The 27,977-nt window shown below is 47.2% G+C and overlaps 1 pseudogene; it reads right to left on the reverse strand.

The window, feature by feature from the left end:
- Window positions 1–26: 26 nt before the first annotated feature.
- LOC149338180 (uncharacterized) lies at window positions 27–27,977 on the reverse strand (annotated as a pseudogene).

A 27,977-nucleotide genomic window follows, 5' to 3' on the forward strand; every position in this document is an offset into this window, starting at 1 on the left:
GGGCAGCACTTGCTTTCAAGTTCCTGTCACGCCCCCTTTTTGGACTCCATGGTGGGTGGCTGGCACCATGACCGAAAAACTAAAAATAAAGAGAGCGGAACGAGGCAGCAGACTTTTTTGCGAAAAACAAGCCAACTTAAATTTCACAAAAGTTCATGTAATACACAGCAACTGTGACGAAAAGCAAGCCCGAATCATATCCCCATTCCTTGTTATCAAATGCTTAACAGATGCCTTGGGGCCTGGCTACAAGGTATCAAAAATGGCAAGCGGCGACCTACTCCTCGAACTGCGTGAGAGCATCCAATGCTCGAAACTCTCAAACATTGCTTCTATAGGGGACATCTCTGTCTCCGTGACTCCCCACCGATCTCTTAACACAGTTAAATGCGTTATCTAAGAGGCTGACTTTATCCATCTAACAGAAACCTAAATGCTTCAAGGACTCTCTGATCAAAATGTAATTGACGTGCACAGGATCAAAATCCGCAAGGGCAACAAGGAAATAGGCACCAAACACATGGTCCTCACATTTAACAGCTGCAGTTTTCCCGAAACAATCGATGTTGGATACCTGAAAATCACCGTCAGGCACTACATTCCGAATCCCCGCCGCTGTTCCAACTGTGAGAAGTTTGCCCACGGCTCACAGAGTAGCCGCGGCCACAAAACGTGCGTGAAATGCGCTTCGAAAGACCACCCCTCTGAGGAATGTGATGGAGCACTACGCTGTGCAAACTGCGAAGGAGACCACGCTGTATACTCCAGGGCGTGTCCGTCCTGGAAGAAGGAGAAAGAAATTATCACCGTTAAGACCAAAGAAAACATTTCATTCAAAGAAGCGAGGAGGCGTTTTGCGCTTACCAACACTTTCTCCTTCACACCAAAACCAAACTTCGCTGAGGTGGTGCGCAGGGGCGTAGCACCACACAGCACTCCGGCACCTACCGAGGCCACTTTCGCCGCGCCTGTGGCAGGGCCATCCACACCCAGGCAGAGACAGCGAAGGCTACTCTGCCAACTCCAAGCCAGGGAGTGCCGGCCCATGGGTCAGCATCCCGCAGGACTTGCCCCCGTCGGGGGAGGCCTGACACCCACACACCCGCGGCTTCCCCGCGGTCTTCCAGCACTTCTGACGAGGTGATGGAGGTAACTCCCAATCCGCCTGCTTTGCAGTGACGGAACCGCTGTCTTGAGCGGAAAGAAGACAGGACTGTCATAACGGCCCCAGAACATAAATAAACCCCTTATCGTTCCTACCCCAAACATAAAAATGGCTTTTCTAGTTCAGTGGAACTGTAGAGGAATGTTGAGAAATTGCAATGACATAAAATATATTTTAGGGTCCATATCGCCCGTAGCCTTATGCCTTCAGAAAACCAATCTAGGTCCACAACATATGAATTTCCTGAAATATTATGAAACTTTTAGACGCGATCGTCAGCAGTCAAATAGTATCTCTGGAGGTGTCGCGATTGTCGTACAAAGCGGCGTCCCTGCTCGAGAAATCAAACTCAGAACCAAGCTTGAAGCCATTGCGGTCAGTGTCGTCAGCTATAAAACAATTTCCATCTGTTCTGTATAGATTCTTTTACATTCTAAATTAATAGTCCACGATCTAGAAGAATTAATCAGTGAGCTTCCAGAAGCATATCTAGTACTTGGGGATTTTAATGCTCACTCTCCTTTTTGGGAAAGCGAGCGCTGTGACTCTCGGGGTCAAATAATCGAAGATTTTATTCTCACAAATAGTGTATGCCTTTTAAATACAGGAAAAGCCACATACTGCTCCCCTACCTCAGGGAAAATGAGCTGTTTAGATTTGTCGTTTAGTTCGTCTTCTGGTTTTAACAATGTTAAATGGGACGTCATTGACAACCCATATAGTAGCGATCACCTGCCTATACTAATCACTTTAACATCTCCACCTGAAATAATCCCCACAAGGCCACGACGCTGGCAGCTCCATCTCGCCGACTGGTCACTTCATTAGAGCAAAGGCAACTTTAGAAAATATAGTTTTAGAAAATCTCACTATCGACCAGATAAACTAAAAGTTCACTAATTGTATCGTAACTGCCGCTCTCATAGCTATTCCTCGGTCGTCAGGAGCAGCACTACAAAACCATAAAGTATGGTGGACAGAAGACTGTAAAGAAGCAAAAAAACAACAAAATAGAGCTTGGGGTAAATTTCGTAGCTATCTGACACATGAAAATCTCTTAATTTTTAAAAAGGCAAAAGCTAAAGCTCGGCACGTCTGTCGTAGTGCCGAGAAAGCATCATGGCAGAATTATGTTTCAACTATCAGCAGTCAAATCCCATCTAAAAAAATGTGGGAGCAGGTTCGAAAATTAAACGGCAACTTTTCGCCATTCACAATTCCTTTTTTAACAACACCTTGCACACAAACAAGCGTAGAGGAACAGGCAGACATATTGGGGAACATTTCGCTGCAGTTTCAAGTTCATCAAAGTATACGCAGTCCCTCTTAAAATACAAAAACACAGCTGAAAAAAAGAGGCTCCCAACGAGTGGAGGTCCAAATGAAAAACACAACAGTCTAATTACCCTCCAAGAAATCAATAGAATACTATCTGCCGGCATAAAAGCTGCTACAGGACCCGACGAAATACATTATGAAATGCTTGCCCATCTTTGCGAGTCTGCCGTAGAAGCACTTTTAAGATTCTTTAACAAAGTTTGGATATCTGGGAAAATACCTGAAGCCTGGAAGACAGCTACTATTGTACCCTTTTTAAACCTAGTAAACCCCCAACCTCTCTAGCAGTTATAAAGCCATAGCCCTGACCAGTTGCCTCGCCAAATCCTTCGAAAGTGTCCTAAATATAAGACCTTTGTTTTCCAATCCGATTAACTTCTTGATATCCATCAGTGTGGATTTAAAAAGGGATGCTCCACTACAGACCACCTAGTCCGCCTTCAAAATACTGTCAGAGAAGCTTTTATACACAAGCAACACTTTCTTAGCATCTTTTGTTATTTAGAAAAAGCATGTGATACTACCTGGTGGTTCGGGATTCTTCAGGACTTAGCTGAGCTTGGCATCCGTGGCAGAATACTGAACACAATTAAACTTTTTGACGAACCGTTCATTTAATGTTCGTCTAGGCTCAACCTTTTCGAGGAATTTTATTCAGAGTGCCTCAAGGGTGCATTTTAAGCACAACCATCTTCGTTGTAAAAATGAATTCTATTAAGAAAATAATCCCAAGGTCCATAACATATTCAGTCTATGTTGACGATCTTCAGATAGCGTGCCTATCTTCCAATATATCTGCATGTTAAAGACAAGTACAGCTTACAATCAACAAATTGGCAACATGGGCAGACAAGAATGGTTTCCAGTTCTCACCGCAGAAAACAGTGGCCTTACTTTTTTCGCTCAAACGAGGCTTGCACACAGATCCCATTACACCTAAACCAAACTAAACTGCATTTAAAAAAGGAACACAAATTTCAGAAGGGTGTATGCTTGGGCTTGTTGGTACATATTTGGAAGGTAAAGCATATTGGAAGGTAAAGCGCAAAGAAACAAGGACACAGAAAGACAGACAACACACGGCGCTAACTTCCAGCAATGGTTTATTTCAGAAAGGAAACGTGGTTTTTCAAGGCATCACCTTCGGTAAAAAGCTTACTTTCCTGCCTCACATAAACGCACTAAAGAAGAAAGCGTCGCTATCACTGAACACACTTAAAGTCATTTCACGCAAACACTGGGGTTCTGATTGGGTATGCTTTATACACATTTATCGCTCTGTAGTACGTTCCGTTTTAGATTATGGCTTAATAGTGTATGGATCAGCAAGGCCGTCGTACTTGAAGCGACTGGACCCTGTGCACAATATGGGTTTGCGTCTCTCAACTGGTGCATACAAGACATCACCCATAAAAAGCCTTTACGTAGAAACCAATGAACCACCACTTGCAGACAGACGAACAATGCTCACATGCTCAAACATTTTAAAGGTCCATTCCTAGCCTAAACACATCTGTTACCCACCCGTTACAAAGTGTCCATCTCGAACACTATTTACCAAGAAACCTCTAGCAATCAGACCACTTCTTCTCCGCTTTGAAGAGAAATGCCAAGAACTAGACATAATCGACACACTGCCTAATATTGCCCCCAAACCTGGTCCACTCCCGCCTTCGTACTGCCTACCATCTGTGTGCGACTTCACATTAACACAATTTCGGAAAAAACACACGCCACATGAACAGATATTACATGAATATTTAGCACTCAACGAAGAATACGGAGAAAACGAAGCATTTTATACCGATGGATCAAAATCAGCGCACTGCGTGGGAAGTGCTGTTGTTCAGAATAATTGGGAATATATAGTACGGCTACCTGAGTATACATCCATTTTCACTGCCGAGTGTTATGCAGTCTTGGTGGCTGTAGAAAAAAATAATAAATGAACATTAAGAACAGTATCATTTACACTGATTCTCTGAGCATACTAACCTCACTTCACCATAGAAATGCAGTGACATCACTAATTGGTAATATCATACACAACATAACAGGCGCCACAATACAGGGACGAGACATAAAATTTTGCTGGGTTCCCAGCCACATTGGAATCAATGGCAATGAGAAGGCAGATGAATGTGCTGCGAAAGCTCGGAACAAACAAATAAAGAAAGTTAACATTCCCTACAAAGATGGCATGAAGTTAGTACAGTATACGCTCAGAGATAAAGGGCAGTCTGAATGGAATATTGAAGGTAATAATAAGCTCCACTTAGTAAAACCATTTATAGAAGAATGGAAGTCATGCTCCCACCCAGAAAGCTTCATGGAAGTTATATTATGTCGCCTCCGTATTGGACACACGATTCTCACACACAACTTCCTACTCACAAAGGAAGACAAACCTGTTTGCGAGAAATGCGGAGATGAAGGAACAGTAAACCACATATTATTCTCATGCACGAAACTTGAATTAATAATGAAACAACAATTTACTACATTTTACAAGGAACAGATTCATTTTCATCCAGCATTGATTTTAGGTGAAGATGAACTTGTCAGTATACCCTGTCTTTTTAACTTTTTACTCACCCTGTGGTTCACTACATACAATTATACACCTTAGCCACTTTCTCAATCATGAGAAGAAGGCTGAGGTCTTTATCTGAGTTGTTGGGAGCCTCGAAATCCTTGCCGAGCCAAGGATGTCTGCGGAGGTTACCAAACCTTTAAAAGTTTCTGCTATCCGACATTTTTAAAATTCTTGTCTTTCATCAACTAGGTAGTAAAAATAACTTTTAGGCCCTTTACCCTACCGTTTTTATCCACTTTTTTTTCAAACTCTCCTCAAGCCAATTTTTCCATACCTTGTTCTTGGGACATGAGAGCCTTAGCTCCTTATGCGCCATTAAATCCAACACAACACAACACATTTCAGTGTATGGTGGCCCATGATGGCAGTGGTAGCGTATTAGATATCCCCAACAGCTGAATGTAGTTGCAGCAGCAAAACTGGCTACTCTTTTTCTGTGAAGATGTGAGTAGACGAAATCTTGCCATAGTGATTGCTGCTGACTGCTTGTAGTGTGACGTAAACAGATGTGTGGGTTGTCTGAATCAGCTTTTCGCCTGCTGAAAATTTGCGTTCTCTTATTACTGTGAAGTGTAGCAAATATACTGGATTATTAATACCAATACTTTTGGGTCTCTACTTGAGCAGCTGCATTTCTCTCTGTATAGTTTCCTCTACATCTCTGCTCGAATGACTAGAGCACGTCTCCTTCAATGAAGCCAGACTTTAAGCACCGACTGAATGTGCCGTGGGAAAAGGGTTTTCGCAATACAGGAAAGCTAGGTTCTGTATTTCAAACAGTGCTCTTATTCTCATTAGCTGATGAGTGCTTATCTGTGAGATCTTCAGTACTGCTGCAGGTACATACTGCAAATGATTATACTCTTCTAAGACCCATGAATATTCAGTCCGATTCATGGGAAACAAATACGCTAAGGGAAATCTGTTAATTCATATCATTTAAATGTTCTTTTTTTAAACTTTTCAGCTGGTCAGGGCGAATATATCCCGCTGCACCCAACTGCAAACTTGTCAGACAGGCTGCGAAGCATGAACAAGTGCATTGCATGCTTGCTGCGTGATGTTACCTAATGTAATAAAGTGCTGCAGGTTTGCCAATGCTATGCTCATTTGGAAGCTAATTATGCGTGTACACTCGTGGACCAAACTGCGCGATGCGGATTCGGTGAAAAAAAAAATTTGCGCTGCTTCCTCACTGGTCAGTAGGCTGCTATTTTGCTGGAAGATGGAGCATGCATGTGCCCTCATGCTCCACTGCTTTTCCTTGCCTTTCTTTGCCTGCACTGAAATGATTTTTTGTCCGCAATCTTGCATCTAGCAATATTTCGTCTATGACTGTACGTTATTAGCCGACATGCAAACAGTGCATAACCTCATGGTATATTAATGTATAGTTGAGCAGTGATGTATGATATATATCAGTTGAGTGACAGCATGCTTAATGATGATTTGTCATAGGTTATCTATGACATCATCGCTTAACTATCTATGACATCGTCCCTTAATGATATATTACATCATAGCCTCACGATGTACGATATGATAGCTTAATGATGTATGATATCATAAAGTGACGATGTATGATATCATACTTAGTGATGTATGATTAATCATAGCATTATGATGCAATAGCCTCGTACAAGAAAAGTCATAGAACTTCATAACATTTTTTCAGTAGTGTTCTTTTACTCCCACTGCCTCACTTCCTATGAGGTGCGGTTCAGGTGTCCACCGAGATGACCGGGACTTACTGCGCCGTTTCCTTTCCTCAAAAAGCACTGCGTTCAAAGGGCAAGGCATCGCGCCGAACGCCGTGGACTCCATGGTAGCGGTACAACAGGTTGTCGCGTTCCACTCCTAAAGGCGAAGCTTAAGCGTCATTAATTAGCAGTTAATTAATATCTAGTCACTTAGCGTCAATTAGCCACCAATTAGTAATTTCTCATTACTTAGTATATGGTCATTATATGTGACGTCATCCAGCTGCGACGTCACCAGTGCCACTACGCACTTTGGACAGTCAAAGTGCCCCTTTCTCTCTGGACAGGACACGGCATGTAAAAGAATTCAGGGGGCCACTTTGTTGATCTAAAGTGTGGTGAGGCGAAAGCCTCAGGCGCGGTGGTGCTGCTAGTGTCACTGATGTGTGGTTAAGATTTTGAGCCTGGCCTCTTAAGAGTGGAACGCGACAGCGTCTTGCAACGCTGCCAGGGAGTCCACGGGGCGCCATCGCCCGTTCGGCTCTATACGCCTTGCTCATGGGCGCCGTGGTTTTTGAGAAAAGGAAAAGTATCTGTCGTGCATATCTCGGTGGACACCTGAACCTCGCCTAAGGGAAGGGAGGAAGACAGGAGTGAACGAAGACACCGTATTCAGTAGACGCGTCTTTGTTCATTCCAAACCATCGAGTTGCCATGGCGGAGCGGTTAGCGTGCTCGTCTCGACACTCCGGAGAACATGGTTCGATTCCTCAACTAGATCATTTTCGTACTGGGTTTTGTTTAATTTTCTAGTCGGAATAGAAAATTAGGTTAATTAGGCTAATTGTTTAATCTACTAACTGACTAAAATCAGTTTCGCAACTTGGAGCATCACTATTCCATCCCTTTAATTGGTTGCATGGCTACTAGCCAAAGTACAATTGGCCCCCGATAACAATTTAACCGCACACAGTAAACGATGGGGAAATAGAACAAAATCTCCAACGGGCGATCGATATTTTCCAGGAATACACGGAATGGGCAGGGTTAAATTGCTCGCCAAGCAAATTTGTACTTCTCGTGATTCGGGGGGCTAGCAAACACGATACCAACGCAGGAGGCATTCTTCTACAGGTAAATGAGACTTCGATAGCCAGAGGTGGAAAAAGGGTCCCAGGACTTATGATACAGGACAATGTAAAGAACACAGAGATAAAAAACAGACTTAAGCCCACAATCAACATGACAGCCAGGCTCATAAGGCGAATCGCGAACAAAAGACGGGGATCTAGCAGAACTTTTTGCTGGGCTAGTTGGTCCATTCTGACATTGGTGAAAACAGCGCGAAAGAAGAAGCCCGAAGGCGAAACGAACTGGAGCAGTTGACAAATTCTATAAGTAAGTGCAAAGAAAAGACTCTTAGCATGTTTTTTACTGCAAAGACTCACAAAGAGGAGGTTCCGTTCCGGTGTATTGTTAGTGAGCGCTACACTTACCAAAGGCTTATTAGCCAATACCTGTTAAGGCATTTAAACTCGCTTGTCGTTGATGATCCCTTCTGTACGAAGAACTCGACGGAAATTATTGCTTTCTTTCAATCCTGCAAAGGCATTGGAAGTGTGTTTTCGGTAGATGCCAAGGACCTTTTCTATTCCATTCCACACAAAGAGTTGTTCTCAGCTGTTCAGTCTTGCATTGAAAAGAAAGGTGTGTTGTTTCAAAATTCAGCGGGTATTTCAATGGAGAGTTTTCTTTCTTTGTTGGAATTCTACCTTAGTGCTACTGTGGTCGAGTTTGACAATCAGGTGTACATACAGAAGAAAGGAATTTGTATAGGGTCCTGTGTAGCGCCAGTGTTGAGTAATATTTTTCTCGCAGCAGTTGACAAAAATCTGGACGATAGGTTCGACAAAAGCAAAGTATTAAAGGCTTTCAGGTATGTCGACGATTTTTTAGTTGTATTAACCAAGCAAGACGCACCAGCTTACAGGGCCACTGTAAATGAAATTCTAGATGCATTTAATGAACTGAGCCATGGTTTGGAATTCACTTGTGAATTTCCACAAAACAACAAGTTACAGTTTTTGGACTTGGAACTCTCCTTGGAACGAAATAGATTCTGTTGGATGTACAAGCCTCGAAGTCAAAAAGAGCTGTTGTCCTACGAGTCAGCTCACTCAAAAACAGTTAAAAGAGCCATAGCCACATCAGGATTAGGATCTGCACTAACAAAATCATGCGAGCATTGCATGCAAGAGAGCTTCCAACTGCAGACCGCACGGTTAATACAGGCAGGTTTTCCGCAGACTGTGATTTCGGCAGTGACTGAAGCTCTGCTTCAGAAAGTTAAAGGCAAGAAGAAAAACGTTACTCAGGAAAGCAATGGGAGGGTGAGGCCTGCCGTTATCCCGTATTCCCACCGGGTAGCACATAATTTGAAAAAGGTTGCAAACAAATATGAGATTCCCGTAGTCTTTTCTGCCCCTTGCAAGCTAGCTACGTTGTGTCACAGGATAAATAATGAAAAGCCAAGACAGCAAACCTGTGGCGTAAAGCATCCCAACATGTTCGTCAGGTGTAGGGAAGGTGTCATTTACCAGGTTCCGCTTACATGCGACAAAGTTTATATTGGTCAAACCGGAAGGTGCCTGAACGAACGTTTAAGGGAACATGAGCGCTCACTTGAAAAAGGCACTGGCTCTAATCTAGCGCTTCATTGCAAAGATTGTAAATGCATGCCTCGATTACGCGACACTATTGTTCTTGATAGGAGTAGAGACAGCGTAGCCCGGGAGTTGAAGGAGGCTTTCTTTATAAAAAGAAAGGGCTTGGAATGTGTCAGTGACGCGTCAAAATTATTGTACAGGATTGAACTTGCCTTTTTGGAACAACATTGCTAAATTTTTAATGTTGACTACGCGTGTTTCAATCGTTGAGTGTCACTGTTTCATCGTTTTATTGTTAAGGTCTGTGCATGTTTTTAGCCATACGTTGTTACATTCAGTTAGTTTTTATTGTTTCCACAATTCCATTTCGTCATTTTTTATCGGTTTTACCCTTGTTACCTGCTATGGAAGTTTTATCGGTTTTTATGGCTCTTTACACCTTGTGACATCAACTTTTTAAGTCATCATGTATTTTTTGTTACCATCCCCTTGAGATTCTGCTGACTTTTAGCCTTTTCACCCTGTTATGTTTTTATCGCTTTTACGGCTCTTTACACCATGTGACGTTAACTGTGTATAGTCATTCAGTGTAGTTTTCATTTTGTTACCATTCCTTTTGATATTCAGTTCACTGTTAGCTTTTTCACCTTGTTTTGTTTTTATCGCTTTTATGGCTCTTTGCACCATGTGACGTTGACTGCATCTGACTATCTTTGGCACTGCCTTCCTATATATTGCGCGAGTTTCGCTCAATAAATTCAGTTGTCAGTCAGCGCTCTTTCCTGTCACTTCCTCGTTTCGCCTTCGGGCTTCTTCTTTCGCGCTGTTTTCACCAATGTCAAAAGACGGGGAGTCAACGAGAAAGCTCTCTGCCGAATGGTTCAGGCTTTAGAGATAAGCAGATTAGTTTACGCCATTTCCTAGCTACAGCTAGGGCTGGCAGCACAGGACAAATAGACGGGATCATAAGGCTGGCATGTAAAGCAGCCTCCGGGCTGCCCCAGTCCACTCCTACGGACAGACGTCTTAAAAACTGTGGCTCTACAACCCCACCACGGAGCTATGCGAGGCACTTATATTTGTGCAATTAAGGAGGCTTGCAACCTCACTGCCGGGGAGGAAGATAGTGAGCAAGCTAGGATTGCATGATAGAATTGCGGAAAGAAACGCGCAGGCAAAATTACCGACCGAAGTGAGGAAATTATTCACTATCAAACCAATTAAAAAAAAACATGCACCCCGCTTTTCATGGAGGCAAGAGGAGAGACAGAGCACACACACAGCCTATGTAGGCGGGGCGGAATACGAAGGAGCTGACTCTTTTGTGGTCGTGGGCGCGAACGACTCCGGTGAAACGTTAACGGCCGCTTCGGTCAAAACAAAGAACTCAGGGAAAGCGGAGGAGGCGGCTATCGCCATAGGAAGGACCAGCACCAAAGCAGTCACACACAATTAGCGACTCCATGTTGGCTATCACCAATTTCGCGCGGGTATGATCTGCCAGGCGGCAGAACGAATCTTAAGACATCAAGACTGGGACCACAGAGAGGCGGAACTAATATGAGCGCCGGCACACCCGAGTAACAGGGCAAACGAGTTGGCTCACAGTATAGCTCGAGGTCATGTCACCCGCGCAGTGAGCCGGGTACAGTCCCGGTATTTCACGAGAGATGCATTCATATCATTTCAAGAATACACCAATCAGTTTAAACTAGAAAGGAGGATCTATCCGCCACCAGACAAAAAGCTGGACAAAAGCCAGAAGGTAACGTGTCGTCGGCTTCAGAAGCGAGCCTTCTTTAGCCCGTCGAGACTAGCACACATGTATCCAACACAATGCAACGCTACTCGGAAACAATGCGTCGAGATAGCCGGATATGACCACATTTTATGGAGCTGCAGAAAGGCGCCGCCACCGGCGGACCTCATTCCAGTTCCTTCTCTAGAGCGGTGGGGGGCTGTACTGGCCATATCAGAACCGCTGACGCAAGTCCGGGCCACTGAGCGGGCTCAAAATGTAGCCAAGAGCCATGGGCTCGAAGCCACCTGGTATAATGCCCACTAGGGCTCAATACTGGCAATAAACTTTTTTCAAATCCAATCCAACAATTGGCCCCGTTTGAAATTCCCGCACTCTGACGTCATGACCATTTCGACCAATTGAAATGCTTCCGCCATAATATTTACCTTGAGCGGCCAGCCTGCGACGACCAAGTGGGTGTTGATATGTTTTGCCGGGCTAGTAGCGTGTTCCACCAGGCATCGGGTCCAGGAGCACCGCCGCAGTGCCGACGGAAGAAGGAACGTGGGCCGGAGACGGGGAGTAGTGGAAGTGAAGGAAAAACTGTATTCACATATTTGCGTGATTATTTACAAAAAAAAGACAAACAAGGTAAAAGCTGAGAAGTCTCAGGGAAACGCTCAGGGAATCGCTCAGGGAATCGCTCTCGATGAACGTGTCGAGCGCTTTAAATAGATCCTCCCGAGATCTTCCCGCCTTTTCCGGCCAATCGTAGGGACTTCGTCCGGGTGCTCCAAGGTCGTTCCCCGCTTCGTCGTCTTTCTGGGCTGAGGCACTTGGATAATCGGAAGTGGCCCATCCGGCCAGGTGGATTCCATATTTTGCTTCAAGGAAACGCCCGAAGGCAAACACCTGCAGCGGCGTAACCCGGCTTCATCGTCTTCCTCGCCTGAGGCACTTGGATACTCGGAAGTGACCCATCCGGCCAGGTGGATTCCATATCTTGTTTCAAGGAAATGCCCGAAAGGCGAACACCTGCAGCGGCGTCACCCCGCTGTTGACAAAAGAGCGAGGCGCGGTTGAATGGCAGACGCTCGTCTCCGCAGGTGGCAGCAGGCGTTGAGTTATGTCACCCTGGCAGATGCACACACTAAGTCGCAGAGTCAATACTGCTGCGTTGTGTGCCGTTTAAGGGGAACTCCGGAAAAACACGTCGTGGCAGTTAGGCATAAGTGGAGGTACGTGGAATCAAGGAGTCGAATGCGTCCGTCGTGTTCGGTTCCACCTTTCTTGTCGGGTCGCATGGCAGCGCGTGCGCGGAGAAAGACCACAATATCAGAACCACGCACTGCCTCTGGGAATGGCCTATGTAGATACAGATGTGACGGGAACACACAAAGAGAGTTAAGGGGGGGGGCGGGGGGGTAGAGTCACAACAGTACGCCCCCCGCCCGAAGAGGTCTCGCAGTGGTTGCAGCCAACGCTGCGGCGCGCAGAGACCTGGAGTTGTGTCCTTTTTGTCACAGCTGGGCGCAAAGGTTCTTCTTGGTTCGTTGATAGCTGTAACGGTCTCAACCAGCAAAGTCGAAAGCCCAACAAGCAGAAAGAGCCAAACCGACTTTAAGAACTGCCAAGCTGTTTTCGGTCACCAAAGCCTCTGTCTAGTAAACGAGCTGTCGCGTGAAATTTACATCCTCCTCCGAAAGTTTACAAGTGTGACCAAACCAGAATACACACAGCTTGTTTAGCCAAAAGGGAGGAAAAATTCCGAAGATTTTGAAGGGTGCAGTAGCACGGTATATGTCACAGAAAGCCGCCTCCCGTGAGAGCATAAAGAGAAGGTGGAGCTGCGGAACACACATACAAAGAGACAAAAAAATGATTCCCGCTAAAGCAAAAAAGAAAAAGAAAATACAAATTTACCTAGCGGATTAACGTCTGGGTAGTCAGGGAAGGGCATTGCACGGGAAAGCTTCGGCTGAGGCCATCAGCGTTGCCATTACCTCGCATTTTTCTGCAACGCATGTAAACTGAGTCCCGCAATGCCAAGCTCCAAAATTTCGCTCTGAGTTAAATGAACAAAAGACAAAAAGCATTAAACTTGATTATTCCTCGAATCCGCCCACAAACAGCGTTGCGACTCAAAGAATGTAGTGGTTCCTATTCTTCATCCGCCCCCTGCGCGGCCGCGGTCCGATAGCTGCTCTAGCAGGTGCAACATGACACAAGGCTAGGAATTTCAGCTTGGGACCCTTAACTGTTCCTCTTCCAAGTCTCGCGGTTTTGAAGTTTGGCTGACGCTCATAAAGCAGAATGCGAGAAGGGAACGAACGAGTGCGAATGCCGTGCCAGCGTATCCGTCTATCTCGGATTGGGTTCGCGCATTGCGTTCTCTTGGCTTGTGTTCCCACGGGGCGGGTGCGAACTCTTGAGCACTGAGGTGCCAAATTGGGGCGGCTACGCGGTTCGGATTTCAGTCGAGCAGACAACATGAGCCGAACTTGCTCGTCCTCGAACACTTCCCGTTTGGCCACCTCTGTGCTCTGCCGCTCTGTGGAAGCCCTCGCTATTGATTTGCCTGGTGCGTCACTAACAATCGCGGAACCGTCACGGGTTAAGTCGCCGACGCTCGTCTCATCGTCAGTTTTTGATGGAGCCTGCTCTAGCTCACCGCCGTGAGAGTTTATCAGGCTTACAAGGCCATGTTTGCCCTCTTCACCAGCGTGCTCTGCTGGCGCTGCGAATTCTCGAGCATTCGAACTGGTGAGGACCCGCGCAGCATTATCTTCAAAACTAACGCCTTTTTCTTTGAGCAGCACATCCGAGCGATTACAGAAAATTGAGGGAGTCTGCTTAGGCAGGTTTTGAGAGACTTCTGCCTGGGTCAGAAGCACCTCGAGCGGGCTCTCGATCGCGACGCGGGCAGTTTGCAAAGGCACGCAGGTTTCATTTACTATTTCCCTTATGCAGGCATACTCGCCAGTTAAATCTATAGGCTTCATATTTGCAATGTCGACAACGTCGATGGTGGAAGCCGAGTCGCGGAGAACATTACGCAGTTTACCGGCTACTGTTAATTCCCGGAGGGAAGGCTGCAAGAGTTGAAAGTTGTGGTCCCCATTGTCTGGCAACGCAAAGGCAACCCTTGGCTTACGGCAGCCGATCGCAAGGTGTCCGGGCTCTCGGCACCGGAAACAGACGATCGGCTTTATAGGTTTAAAAGCCTTTTCCTTCCTAGCCTTTTCGTTTGTGCTGCTAGAACCTTCCTTTTTGACTGAGGGAAGGGTAATCGACGACGCATTTATCGCGGAACCCGTGGCTCTCTCGTTTACAGGAAAGCGCGCCCGACTATCTTCCTCCGAATTAGCCAAGGGTCGAACGCGGGTTACTTTGGGAGCCTGCAGAAGATCTTCGATTTTGATTTCTTTTCGCACCGAAACCTCCTGATTTAATGTCGAATTGCTCTCGGCGCGCTTCGCCTCTAAAATTAGTTGGAACTCTAAACGCTTTAGAGCAAGTTGCCTTTCATCGGCTTCCTTGAGACGAAGGCGTTTTCTTTTCTATCCTGTCAGCCTCCTCCTTAGCGGCTTCCTTGCGGTAAAGGCGTTCTTTTTCTATCCTGTCAGCCTCCTCCTTAGCGGTTTCCTTGCGGTAAAGGCGTTCTTTTTCTATCCTGTCAGCCTCCTCCTTAGCGGCTTCCTTGCGGTAAAGGAGTTCTTTTTCTATCCTGTCAGCCTCCTCCTTAGCGGTTTCCTTGCGGTAAAGGCGTTCTTTTTCTATCCTGTCAGCCTCCTCCGTAGCGGCTTCCTTGCGGTAAAGGCGTTCTTTTTCTATCCTGTCAGCCTCCTCCTTAGCGGTTTCCTTGCGGTAAAGGCGTTCTTTTTCTATCCTGTCAGCCTCCTCCTTGCGCTCTTGTTCAACCCTGTCGGCCACCTCCTCGCGCTCTTTTTCAACCCTGTCGGCTTCCTCCTTAGTTCCTGATTCCCTCCTCAAAGACTTCCCAGGTCTCCCAAATTTCGTCACCCTTAGCACCACATTCCTTAATAGCATCAATCAGCTGCGGCTTTCGGTGACTTTTCTTGATCTCAATACCCAGCTTTTCACATAGCAACATCAACTCTGGCTTCTTTAGTTTGCTCAAATCCATGGCAATTCTCGAACGAGGACTTTAAAAAAAAAAGCTGCTACGCGAAATGATTTAGCGAGCAAGTGCGGAAGATTAACCTACAGGTACTGATAAAATTTCCAGAGTTATTAGCCTGGCAGATTCTTAAAGAAAGTCAAGCGCTCACCACTGCTGAAGCCAGGACCAAGCGTGGACGACCCCACCGCTGCCAACCAGTTGATATGTTTTGCCGGGCTAGTAGCGTGTTCCAGCAGGCATCGGGTCCAGGAGCACCGCTGCTGTGCCGACGGAGGAAGGGACGCGGGCCGGAGACAGGGAGTAGGGGAAGTGCAGGAAAAACTGTATTCACATATTTACAAAGTTATTTACAAGCAATGACAAACGAGGTAAAAGCTGAGAAGTCTCAGGGAAACGCTGCAGGAATCGCTCAGGGAATCGCTCTCGATGAACGTGTCGAGCGCTTTAAATAGACCCGCCCGAGATCTCGCCTTTTCCGACCAATCGTAGGGACTTCGTCCGGGTGCTCCAAGGTCGTTCCCGCTTCGTCTTCTTTCGGACCGTACTTTCGGACTTCTCAAACATAATTTAAAAGAGGCCGCGACACATATAAAAAAACTAGCGTACACCACATTAATCGGTCCCAAACTCGAGTACGCGTCTGCCATTTCGGATCCTCATCAGAATTATATCATCAGTAACATCGAAGCCCTGCAAAACCGTGCTGCGCGATTCATCTTTTCTGATTATTCATGTTGCACCAGCGTCGCCTCATTGAAGACTAAAGCCGAGTTAGATAACTTAGCACTGCGCCGAAAGATTTCCCGTCTATCACTCTTCCACAAGCTTTATCACCATCCTTCCCTTCATGATGAATTCTTTCAGCCACCGCCAATTATCTTTCCACGTCGCGATCATCATTACAAAGTTAAACGCATTAACTGCCAGTCATTCCATTATGCCTATTCTTTTTTACCACGCACAATAACCGAATGGAACGCTTTGCCATCAGAAATTGCCACAGAATCTGATCTAAATAAATTCCAACATCTTATGCACTCATGTTTCAACAACTAAAAAGGTATTTTTTTCAGCGTTCTTTCTTCCCCCTTTGTCTTCTTTTTATTTTATATTTTTTTAGTTTTGTACTTCAGCGCACTTTTTCCAGTGTCGTCTTTTTCTTTTTCTAGCGGTGCTGTTATTTATTCTCAAATTTTGCTAATGTGTGCATTGTTGCGACACTTTCTGTGAATGCCTATTTATGATTAATATTTTGTGATTTGTATTTTATTTTAGTGCAATATTTTTAACCTTATAACAATGATTTGTACTTACTCCGCCCCCCCCCCCCATGTAATACCCTCAAATGAGGGCCTTTGGGGGTATTTTGAATAAATAAATAAATAGGTTTGACGGGAACACACAAAGAGAGTTAGGAGGTGGGGTAGAGTCAGAACAGTGTGCGCGTGCTCTGACGCTTGGTCACGAACAATGTTCGCGCGCGATGCTCTCACTGGCGTAGGGAAACGCATCTGTGGTGGCCTGAAAGTCATCCCGTGGGCCGCAACCAGCCACCCCCCCCTTCCCCCCCCACCCCGCAATTTGCACGTCCGCGCACTCTTAACAACTTGCGCTGCGCAGCACTCCACAGTTATTTTTGTTTTAATATCCTGTACTTGTACATTCTGTATATTGCCATCCTACCCTTACTATCGCTACCCCCTTTCTTTCCTCCTCCCTGTCCTCTCCATTTCCTTTTATTCCCTCGAGCCGCACCCCAGGTGCTTCAGGCTTGGATTGCAGATGCCACGGCTAGCAACATCTTTTCCTTCAATTTTATTTTTTATTAGCAATTAATAGCCACTAAAAATTGAGAGGGCGCAGCCTTGAGCGTGCTGAGAGATGCCCTCTCGACTTCGCTCGCGCGCCGGCGGCGGCGCAACGGGAGAGAGAACTAGAAGGTTCGGCAGCCGGTCTCCGCGCCTGACCAATGAAGACACGCACCAGCGCGAGAAAGGGAAGGAATTTGTACAGTTGCAAACAGATGCGGAGCGCGCCTATAATAAAGGGCGTCGACCGCTGTCAGTCAGCCCGAGCCGCCGTTTAAGCTTGAGAGTTAGTTTCGTTTGAGAACGTTTGGTTCCGACCCATATTTGTGCAATTAAGGAGGCTTGCAACCTCACTGCCGGCGAGGAAGATAGTGAGCAACCCAGGATTGCACGATAGAATTGCGGAAAGAAACGTGCAGGCAAAATTACCGACCGAAGTGGGGAAATTACTCACTATCAAACCAATTGCAAAAAAACATGCACCCCGCTTTTCATGGAGGCAAGAGGAGAGACAGAGCACACACACAGCCTATGTAGACGGCGCGGAATACGAAGGAGCTGACTCTTTTGTGGTCGTGGGCGCGAACGACTCCGGTGAAACGTTAACGGCCGCTTCGGTCAAAACAAAGAACTCAGGGAAAGCGGAGGAGGCGGCTATCGCCATAGGAAGGACCAGCACCGAAGCAGTCACACACAATTAGCGACTCCATGTTGGCTATCACCAATTTCGCGCGGGGTATGATCTGCCAGGAGGCAGAACGAATCTTAAGACATCAAGACTGGGACCACAGAGAGGTGGAACTAATATGAGCGCCGGCACACCCGAGTAACAGGGCAAACGAGTTGGCTCACAGTATAGCTCGAGGTCATGTCACCCGCGCAGTGAGCCGGGTACAGTCCCGGTATTTCACGAGAGATGCATTCATATCATTTCAAGAATACACCAATCAGTTTAAACTAGAAAGGAGGATCTATCCGCCACCAGACAAAAAGCTGGACAAAAGCCAGGAGGTAACGTGTCGTCGGCTCCAGAAGCGAGCCTTCTTTAGCCCGTCGAGACTAGCACACATGTATCCAACAGAATGCAACGCTACTTGGAAACGATGCTTCGAGATAGCCGGATATGACCACATTTTATGGAGCTGCAGAAAGGCGCCGCCACCGGCGGACCTAATTCCAGTCCCTTTTCTAGAGCGGTGGGGGGTTTTACTGGCCAGATCAGACCCGCTGACGCAAGTCCGGGCCACTGAGTGGGCTCAAAAGGTATCCAAGAGCCATGGGCTCGAAGCCACCTGGTATAATGCCTTTGAGCGGCCAGCCTGTGACCACCAAGTGGGTGTTGATATGTTTTGCCGGGCTAGTAGCGTGTTCCACCAGGCATCGGGTCCAGGAGCACCACCGCAGTGCCGACGGAAGAAGGAACGTGGGCCGGAGACGGGGAGTAGAGGAAGTGAGGGAAAAACTGTATTCACATATTTGCATGATTATTTACAAAAAAAGACAAACAAGGTAAAAGCTGAGAAGTCTCAGGGAAACGCTCAGGGAATGGTTCAGGGAATCGCTCTCGATGATCGTGTCGAGCGCTTTAAATAGACCCTCGCGAAATCTTCCAGCCTTTTCCAACCAATCGTAGGGACTTCGTCCGGGTGCTCCAAGGTCGTTTTCCGCTTCATCGTCTTTCTGGGCTGAGGCACTTGGATAATCGGAAGTGGCCCGTCCGGCCAGGTGGATTCCACATTTTCTTCGAAGGAAACGCCCGAAGGCAAACACCTGCAGCGGCGTCGGCCGGCTTCATCGTCTTCCTCGCCTGAGGCACTTGGATACTCGGAAGTGTCCCGTCCGGCCAGGTGGGTGACCCAAAGGTGATCACCTGCTGCGGCTCCACCCCGCTGTTGACAAAAGAGCAAGGCGTGGTTGAATAGAAGACGCTCGTCTCCGCAGGTGGCAGCAGGCGTTAGTCATGTCACCGTGGCAGATGCACACACTAAGTCGCAGGGTCAATACTGCTGCGTTGGATGCCGTTTAAGGGGAACTCCGGAAAAACACGTCGTGGCTGTTAGGCAGAAGTGGAGGTACGTGGAATCCAGGAGTCTAATGCGTCCCTCGTGTTCGGTTCCACCTTTCTTGTCGGGTTGCATGGGAGAGCGTGCACGGAGAAAGACCACAATATCAGAACCGCGCACTGCCTCTGGGAATGGCCTATGTAGATACAGATGTGACGGGAACACACAAAGAGAGTTAGGGGGGGGGGGGGGGGGGGGTAGGGTAGAGTCACAACAGCACGCCCCCCGCCCGAAGAGGTCTCGCAGTGGTTGCAGCCAACGCTGCTGCGCGCAGAGACCTGGAGTTGTGTCCTTTTGGTCACAGCTGGGCCCAAAGGTTCTTCTTGGTTCGTTGACAGCTGTAACGGTCTCAACCAGCAAAGTCGAAAGCCCAACCAGCAGAAAGCGCCAAACCTAATTTAAGAACTGCCAAGCTGTTTTCGGTCAACAAAGCTTCTGTCGAGTAAACGAGCTTTCGCGTGAAATTTACGTCTTCCTCCGAAAGTTTCCAAGTGTGACGAAACCAGAATACACACAGCTTGTTTAGCCAAAATGGACGAAAAATTCCTAAAATTTTGAAGGGTGCAGTAGAAAGGTTTATGTCACAGAAAGCCGCCTCCCGTGAGAGCATAAAGAGAAGATGGAGCTGCGGGACACACATACAAACAGAAAAAAATGCAAGGTGTGTTGCTGGGCGAGTTGGTTGGGGAACATCTTGAGAACAAACATATGTATTGGGTCGTGCATCGCCCCTATACTGAGCGACCTCTTCTTGGCCATGCATGACAGAGAAGTAAGCAAAAAAATTGCAAAATCGCCGGTGCTAAAGATATTCAGATATGTCGATGATTATCTAATTTTTCTCGAGTGTCCAGGCAATGCTTTCATGACCGAAGTTTCCAGTGTACTAGCCATTTTTAGAGAGTCTTTTCATCCCCTCGTATTAACGCATGAAGTTCCGGAAAATAGCTGTCTTCGCTTTCTTGAACTTAAGCTGCACTTCTCGCCCGATCACGTGTGCTGGATCTTCGAACCAAGGGCCAATAAGCCACTCTTACCGTATGAGTCAGCCCATTCGAAATTGGTGAAACGAAACATAGTCCAGGCCACCTTCAATAATGCTTTACTAAAGTCCTGCGAGCACAGTATCGAGAGCAGTTTCTTTAACCAAGCGCAGAGGCTTCTCAGCTCTGGGTACCCGGCTTTACTCCTCTCCTCAGTTGCTCAGAAAATGTTGAAAACGAGGCAAAGAAAGAACCTAACCGCAAGGGAAGGGCAGAGTCGCAATAAAAAGGTAGCTGTAATACCCTACATCCACCAAGTGTCCCACAATCTAAAAAGAATTGGAAAAAGGGCAGGGGTAGACGTTATTTTCTCTGCTCCTCACCGTCTTTCTAGACTCTGCAGAAGGGTCAATGGCTCTGGGGAAAAAATTCCAGACTGCACAATTAAGCATCGGGATCCGTTTGTTGCTTGCTCATCGGGCGTTGTCTATTCGATACCTTTACCCTGCGGCAGGAAGTACATCGGCCAAACAGGCCGATGTATTAACAAGCGGTTACTAGAGCATAAAGCTACTGCTGAGGATAAAAGGTCCGGTAATTTGGCCATCCACTGCCGTGATTGCAGTCCTTGCCGTCGCATCTCCCCCACTTTCAAGGAAACAGATATTCTGGCGAAAAACGTAAATCAACTGACCCGAGAAATCATTGAAGCAGCCACTATTATCAAGCTAAAAGATGAGTGCGTTAGCACGCCGTCAGTTGCCCTGTTAGACAAAGAGTGTTCATTCCTCTCTGCTTAGATTTGATTCAGCGCATTATTTTGGTTTTATCCCGTGTTTTTATTACGATGGTTTTTATCCTAAACATTTATGTAAAAAGTTTTCTGTTATCTCACCTTAGGTTTTATCGCCCACACGTTTTTTCGATTCATTGCTTGTCTTTAGAGATCTGTTGTCTGTTCAATTTCATTTTTTTAGTGACCACCTTTCCTGCGTGTTTTTATTCTCATCGGCTTCTCAGGTTTTTGCTTTTATCTGTTTTAATGCTTTTAATTCCGTCATCTTTCAGCCGTGCCGATTTTTTACATCTTCCGCAGGCTTTTCCTGCACCTTTTATGCTTCAGTCTGTTCAGTTTTCAGTGCCTTTATCTTTGTCACCTTTCATCGTCATTCGTTTAGCCGTGTTGGTTGTTGGCTTGTTCAGGATCTTTTAGATTTTTTAGAATTGTTTCTTAACGCTCCCTGCCTTTGTCTCCCCTGCTTTTCTCGCTTGTTTTTTGCTGCGTTATTGGTTATCAGTGACGATAAGAATACTTGGTCTATGTGTTGGCACTTTCCGTGCTCCCCCTTTCCTGATCTTTGCGCATGCGCTTCACTCCCTCCAGTTCTGTATAAAAGGTGCGGATCGGCTCCCTTCCCAAATAAAAGTTGTTAGTCAGCGCAGTTGTGTGTCCTTCTTGTTCTGGTCCTTTGTCTGTAAGCGCTGTTTGTTCTCAAGAAAAAAATGATTCCCGCTAAAGCAAAAAAAAAGAAAATGCAAATTTGCCTAGCGGATTAACGTCTGGGTAGTCAGGGAAGGGCATTACACGGGAAAGCTTCGGCTGAGGCCATGCAGCGCTGCCATTACCTCGCATTTTTCTGCAACGCATGTAAACTGAGTCCCGCAATGCCAAGCTCCAAAATTTCGCTCTGAGTTAAATGAACAAAAGTCAAAAAGCATTAAACTCGATTATTCCTCGAATCCGCCCACAAACAGCATTGCGACTCACGGAATTTAGTGGTTCCTATTCTTCAGCCGCCTCCAGCGCGGCCGCGGTCCGATAGCTGCTCTAGCAGGTGCAACATGACACAAGGTTAGGAATTTCAGCTTGGGACCAGATATGTTAGTGCACTGTGGTTCGTACCTCGGGATGGTCTCCGAAGTTGTTCTTCTCTCCAGCAACGTGCGGAATAAGATGCAGCCGGTTACTGCCAGACAAGATAGACGCTTTTATTTACATAGCAGGTTATCAGGAGTCTCTCCCTAGAAACACACTGAAGCCACATTTTATACATTTTCAATTCCCCAGGTACCTATCTGGGGAAACTTGGTTGTTCGAACATCGCCAATCACATTTCTTGATGAAACCCGCCCACAAAAGGGCGGAACATCACCCTCTCGCCGATCCTCCAGCCGTGAAAAAAAGGCGGGACATTCTCACTCTCGCCTGTCCTCCCACGCACAGATGGTCGATTTGTGTATTTTGTTCACCCATCGTTCCGTGGAATTAGGAGTCCTTTGGCGGCAACTAAGGTGATATACACATTCTCGCTGTCAAGTCGGAGCCGTTCCGCACCATGATGGACTCCCTTTCGTTGTAGGTCCGCTGTCGGTTTTGAGCGAACTTGAGAATCCAAACAGACGCGTTTCCGCCGACAACCGATTTAGGGGCCTCCGTCCCCTAGTTGCGCCGCCGCGCTTCCCCCCCCCCCCCCCCGCCGCAGCCGCCGACAAAGGCTGCCGCAAAGGTTAGCCAGCAGTGTCTCTCGGCCGTGAAGGAGGGGGCGACGGCCGTTTCTCGACCTCGAAGGAGAGGGTAAGGAGCCACCGGCGGGCGCACGTGTGCGCGACCAAAAAAATTCCCAGAACGGGACACCGCAAGCAAGCGCGTACACAAATACACACACACACTCAGCGTGCTGAAACCGGCCGTTATTCACGTAGCCCAGTCCCGCTGGCGCCGCTGTCGTCGCTGCAGACGGCGCGTCGAGCCCAACACCTCCCCACAAAACTGTGCGGCACAGTCTTCGAACTTGCTGCACACGAGAACGCGGTGTTAGCTGAAGCTATCAATTATCCTTCTATTAATACATTGAAAAGATTTTTGCGCGAAATTTTCATTGTGGGGTTGTAGTTGGGTTCACGGTTTTTGTGAATTTCTATAATGTGTACTTTCTTTTCGAGTGACTGCTTTTGAGTGGAATGGACTGTATTTGATTTATGTTTATCATACTTATTTGTTGTACATTATTGATTATAAGTGTCTCTCCTGATGGATTCTGTATTTTTCTGATGGTTTCTGCACAAGGTTTTGCTAAAACAGTTTTTATTTTGTTTGAATGTTGGCACGAGTGTTGTGCACAATTTCAAATATCATGCTAAATTGTTTTCGCTCAACGTGCTTTGTTCGTTTTTCTTCGTTAGTTTATGATTTGTTTATTCGGAGTGCATCGCTATCAACTTTGTTGTGGGGTCAGGGGACCCAGCCAGGTACAGGTATTGTACCTTTTGTCCCCGGCCCTTAGTTTTCTGTACTGAGAACTAAAATGTTAATAAACTCAAACTCAAACTCAAACAACAATCACAGGAGCTCGACGCATTGCTCCCATTTCATCTGTCAACAAGTACCCCTCGGTCCCCCGCCAACGCAGCACCCAACAATGCCATACCTCTCGCAAACCGAGGCCGCGAAAACGGACGACGGTATCTTACTCGCTTTCGTCATTGGCGACCATACGCGACATAGCGTCGGCATTTGCGTTTAGAGACCCCTTTTTGTACTCCACTACAATGTTATACTTCTGGAGAGCCAGCGCCCACCTTGTCAGCTTCGCGCTTAGTGGCGTGGTCAGAGTAAGAAATTTCAAGGGATTGTGGTCGGTAATTACCCTGATTCGTGCACCGAACAGCCACGTGTCAAGCTTTCCCAGCGCCCAAATGATGGCGTAGGCTTCTTTCTCGATTGTAGCCCATCGTGACTGGGCCGGGCTTAATTTCTTGCTCAGGAATGAAATGGGTTGCTCTTTTCCTTCGTCATCCAACTGTGCTAGACATGCTCCGACGGCATAATCTGAAGCATCAGTGGCCAGAATGAACTCTTTGTTCAGATCGGGTGCGCTCAACGCTGCGGCCTTTGTCAAACACTCCTTTACTTTTATAAACGCACCCTCGGCATCCTCCTTCCACGGTATCTTCTGAGGCACGCGCTTTCCAGTCAGGTTCGTCAGTGGTAGCACCACCTTTGAATACTCCGGAATGTAATCCCGGTAATAATTTGCTAGCCCCAAAAAGCTACGCAGCTGCCTTTTTGTTTGTGGTACAGGAATTTCTTGAATGGCTCTAAGCTTTTCTGGATCTGCGCCGTGTTTTCCTGACCCCACGATATGACCCAGAAACCGCACTTCCTTTTGCGCGAAATGGCACTTAGTGACATTAACTGTGAGCCCTGCGGCCGCTAGCGAAGCCAGTACCCTTCCGAGGTGTTCGAGGTGCTCTTCCCATGTCTGCGAGAAGATGCACATGTCATCTATATATGCGCACGCATATTCACGGTGTGGTACAAGGATCTGATTGATTATTCTTTGGTAGGTGCTTGCCGAATTTCTCAGTCCAAACGGCATAACCTTCCAAGCGTACTGTCCAGACGAGGTGACAAATGCTGTGTACTCCTGGGCTTTTTCGTCCAACGGAATCTGCCAATATCCTCTTAGCATATCGAGCAGGGTTATGTACTTTGCCTGCGCTACCTCGTAAATTAGGTCACCTGGCAGGTTCATAGGAAACGCATCAGGCTCCGTTGCTTCATTCAGCTTGCGATAGTCACAGCATAACCTGACACTGCCATCTTTCTTAGCAACGCACACCACGGGATGTGCATGGGAGCTTTCTATCGGATATATCAAACCCCACGACCTTAGCTCTGCCACCTGTCGGTCAACTTCCTTTCTTAGTGCCATGGGCACCTTGTAAGGGTACGCACGCTTCAGCTGCGCCCCATCTTTTAGCTTGATTTTGTGCACTCCCCAGTTGCAGCGGCCAGGTTTATCACTGAACACCTCACAGTGCTTCCCGATTAGTTCCTTTACCTGCCTTTGCTGCAGCAGATCTAAATGGCTGAGAGTTACCTGTTCCAGCTGCTCAACTGCTGTCGTTGTATCTGACCACGCGGGAAGTTCCCCAAACTCCGTGTCGCCTTCAAATACTATGCCTACAGTGTTGACCCTCGCGTTTTATGGCCTAAGCTTATTTGCATGCACTGATCGGCGCGTGCCATCACTTAGCTCAATCGTATAGCTATATGGCCGCACCTTTTTCACAACTGTTACTGGACCTTTCCAGTGTGCCATTAACTTCCCATCGCCTTCTTTCTCCAGCCAAAGAACCTGGTCACCTGGAGAAAATTGTTTGTCGGTGGTCATCAAGTTGTACCTCCCCACATAAGCTTGCTGCGTGAGCTCGCTACTTTTTGCCGCTTCCCTACTGGCTTTCTCGAGATCATTTCCCAATTTCTCGAGATAGTCTGCTGCTGGCACTGCCAATGAGTCGGGAACAACCCAGTCTCCTGACCACGTCTTTTGCAGTATAGCCAGAGGTCCGACAGGCATCCTACCATACATAAGCTCGAACGGTGATTTACCCGTGATGGCATGTGGCACCTCTCTATAAGCCCAAAGCAGGAATGGCACCATTCGATCCCACTCACGTCCATGCTCGCTTACAATGTGAAACAGCATCCTTTTAAAAGTGCCGTTCCACCGCTCTACCAGTCCATTACTTTGTGGATGATCGGAAGTGGAAAATCTGGGAGTCGCTCCCATTTTCTGCAGCATAATTTGCGTTAAATTTGACGTAAAATTTCTGCCCTGATCTGAGCATATGGTCTCTGGCACTCCCATTCTGGAAAATATCTGGGTGAGCGCGTCACAGGTAGCCTTAGCTGTTAAGGACCTCAAACAAACAACCTCAGGCCATCTAGTATGCAAATCAACTACACATAGTGCGTAGCGATGTCCCCTTCCTGATGGTGGATCCAGTGGACCGATACAATCCATGTATACCACCTGGAATGGTGCACTAGGCCTGGCCAATGCCGTTATGGGTACGCGGTCCTGTGTTTTCATAGGGGCCCTGATTTGGCACTGGTGGCAGGACTGACAATGCTCCTTGACCTCCCGGCCCATGGTCGGCCAATAAAATGACATTTTTATGCGCTGCAAAGTCTTTCGCTCTCCCAAATGTCCCGCCCAAGGCGAATCGTGTGCCCTCACCAGTGCTTCCTGTCGTTTATGCGATGGCAGCACCAACTGTGTGCACATGCGTCCCACTACGTGCTCCTGGTGATAGAGTAACTCATCCTGGATTATCATTCCATGTGTGCCAGCTCTAGCCTGCTTCCAAGCCTCCTGCAGCGACGAGTCATTTTCCTGAGCCTCACGGAAAACTTGCCGAGCGCTCTGCCTTTTCCCGGCTTCTTCGTCTATTCCCGTAACCGCCAAGGACGTACCCGTCTGCTGATTTTTATGCTCTGTCTTCTCCTTTTCACCTCCTTCGGTCTCTGCCTCTGAAACAACTTCGTTTACCACTGCCCTTTCTTCAAGGAGTTGTCTGTAGTCTGCGGGAGTTATGAGCGCGTCTATTCCGGCCAACAGTTTGTCTGTCAGCGCACATAGCAAAGCTGGTTGTGCCTTGTCGAACGAGACAAACGGTGCACCTTCTGTTGCTCTGAGAGGCACATATGCAAGCTCAGCTCTTACTTCATCGCCGAAAGCTCCCCTCAGCTTTATTGTGGAACCAGCTGCCTCATACTTCGGCACTAGAGCTCGCCTGATAACAGTCATTTCAGTCCCGGAATCAATCTAAGCATTAATGCTCTGTTCTGAACTTTTCAATGTTACTGTTTCGAGACAATTCCTATCTACCCTCTCTGTTTCCTGCATGCCAACCTCATTCGCGGGAGCTATTTCTTCCAAATGAGCATTCACTTTAGCCACCACGGCGCGGTCTCCTGGTTTTTCTTGGCCTCGTCTGCCTGCCTTATCCCCTGTCCTTTTGAGAGGGCAATCGCTAGCGAAGTGATTTGATGACTTGCACTCAAAACAGCGTCCTTTCATTCCTCTTAAGGTAGAATTCTCCCCTTGATGCGGTGTTGCACCGGCCCGCTCCTTCTGGTCCCCACTCGGCCTCTTTCGATAGCCTCCCAAATGAGCTGCTGACCCTGGTTTGCATCTGACGCTTTCGTCGAAACTCTCCGCCAGCTTGGCCACTTCGCCCGGAGAAAGGAACCTTTGATTCTCATTGACAACAATATGGGCCCGTGCCTCAGCTGCTAAGCACTCCTTCAACCTGTCTGTGACCATTAACTGCTTTAATTCTGCAAAAGTGGTAGCCTTCGAGGTTTTTGTATAGTATTCAAAATAGTTTCCCAGCCGGATTGCGAATTGGCCCCATGTCTCATCTGCCGCTTTTGCCGACCTCTCAAACATCCTTCTATATTCTGCTACTGACAACCTCAATCCATCTAGAATACTTTGCTTCATTTTTTTACAGTCCTTTCTTTCTTCGGCTGTCAACGTAGAAAGCAATCCGCGTGCTCTTTCACTCAAGTGTGGCAAGACAAGCCCGGCCCGCCACTCAGACGGGACGTCATATGAATCAAGAGTCGCCTCCACATCCTCAAACCACCCGGGCACTACGAATTCCCGACTCGGCATCGGTGCTAGTACTCCTTTCAATAAGGATGCATATTTTAGGCGCCTATACTCCTCTGACCTATCCACAGCTAGCGCTCCGCTGTTACCTTCTTCGTGGGACTCAGCCCGCTCTTGGGCTCGCAACTTCTGGCTCTCCAGAATTAATCGTTGCTTTTCTTTTTCTGCTTCAGCAATTTTAAATCGAAGCTCCAGCATTTTCATCTGCTGCTCCGACGCTGTTTCCTCCATGGCGCTACTCAGATCCCCCACCGCGTCACTGGTCACCGCCAACTCCTGCAAGCTTTCAACTCCGTCCGACTCCGCA

Source organism: Amblyomma mixtum, chromosome 6 (assembly GCF_055824585.1).
Source record: "Amblyomma mixtum isolate Tamu chromosome 6, ASM5582458v1, whole genome shotgun sequence".
Lineage (NCBI taxonomy): Eukaryota > Metazoa > Arthropoda > Arachnida > Ixodida > Ixodidae > Amblyomma > Amblyomma mixtum.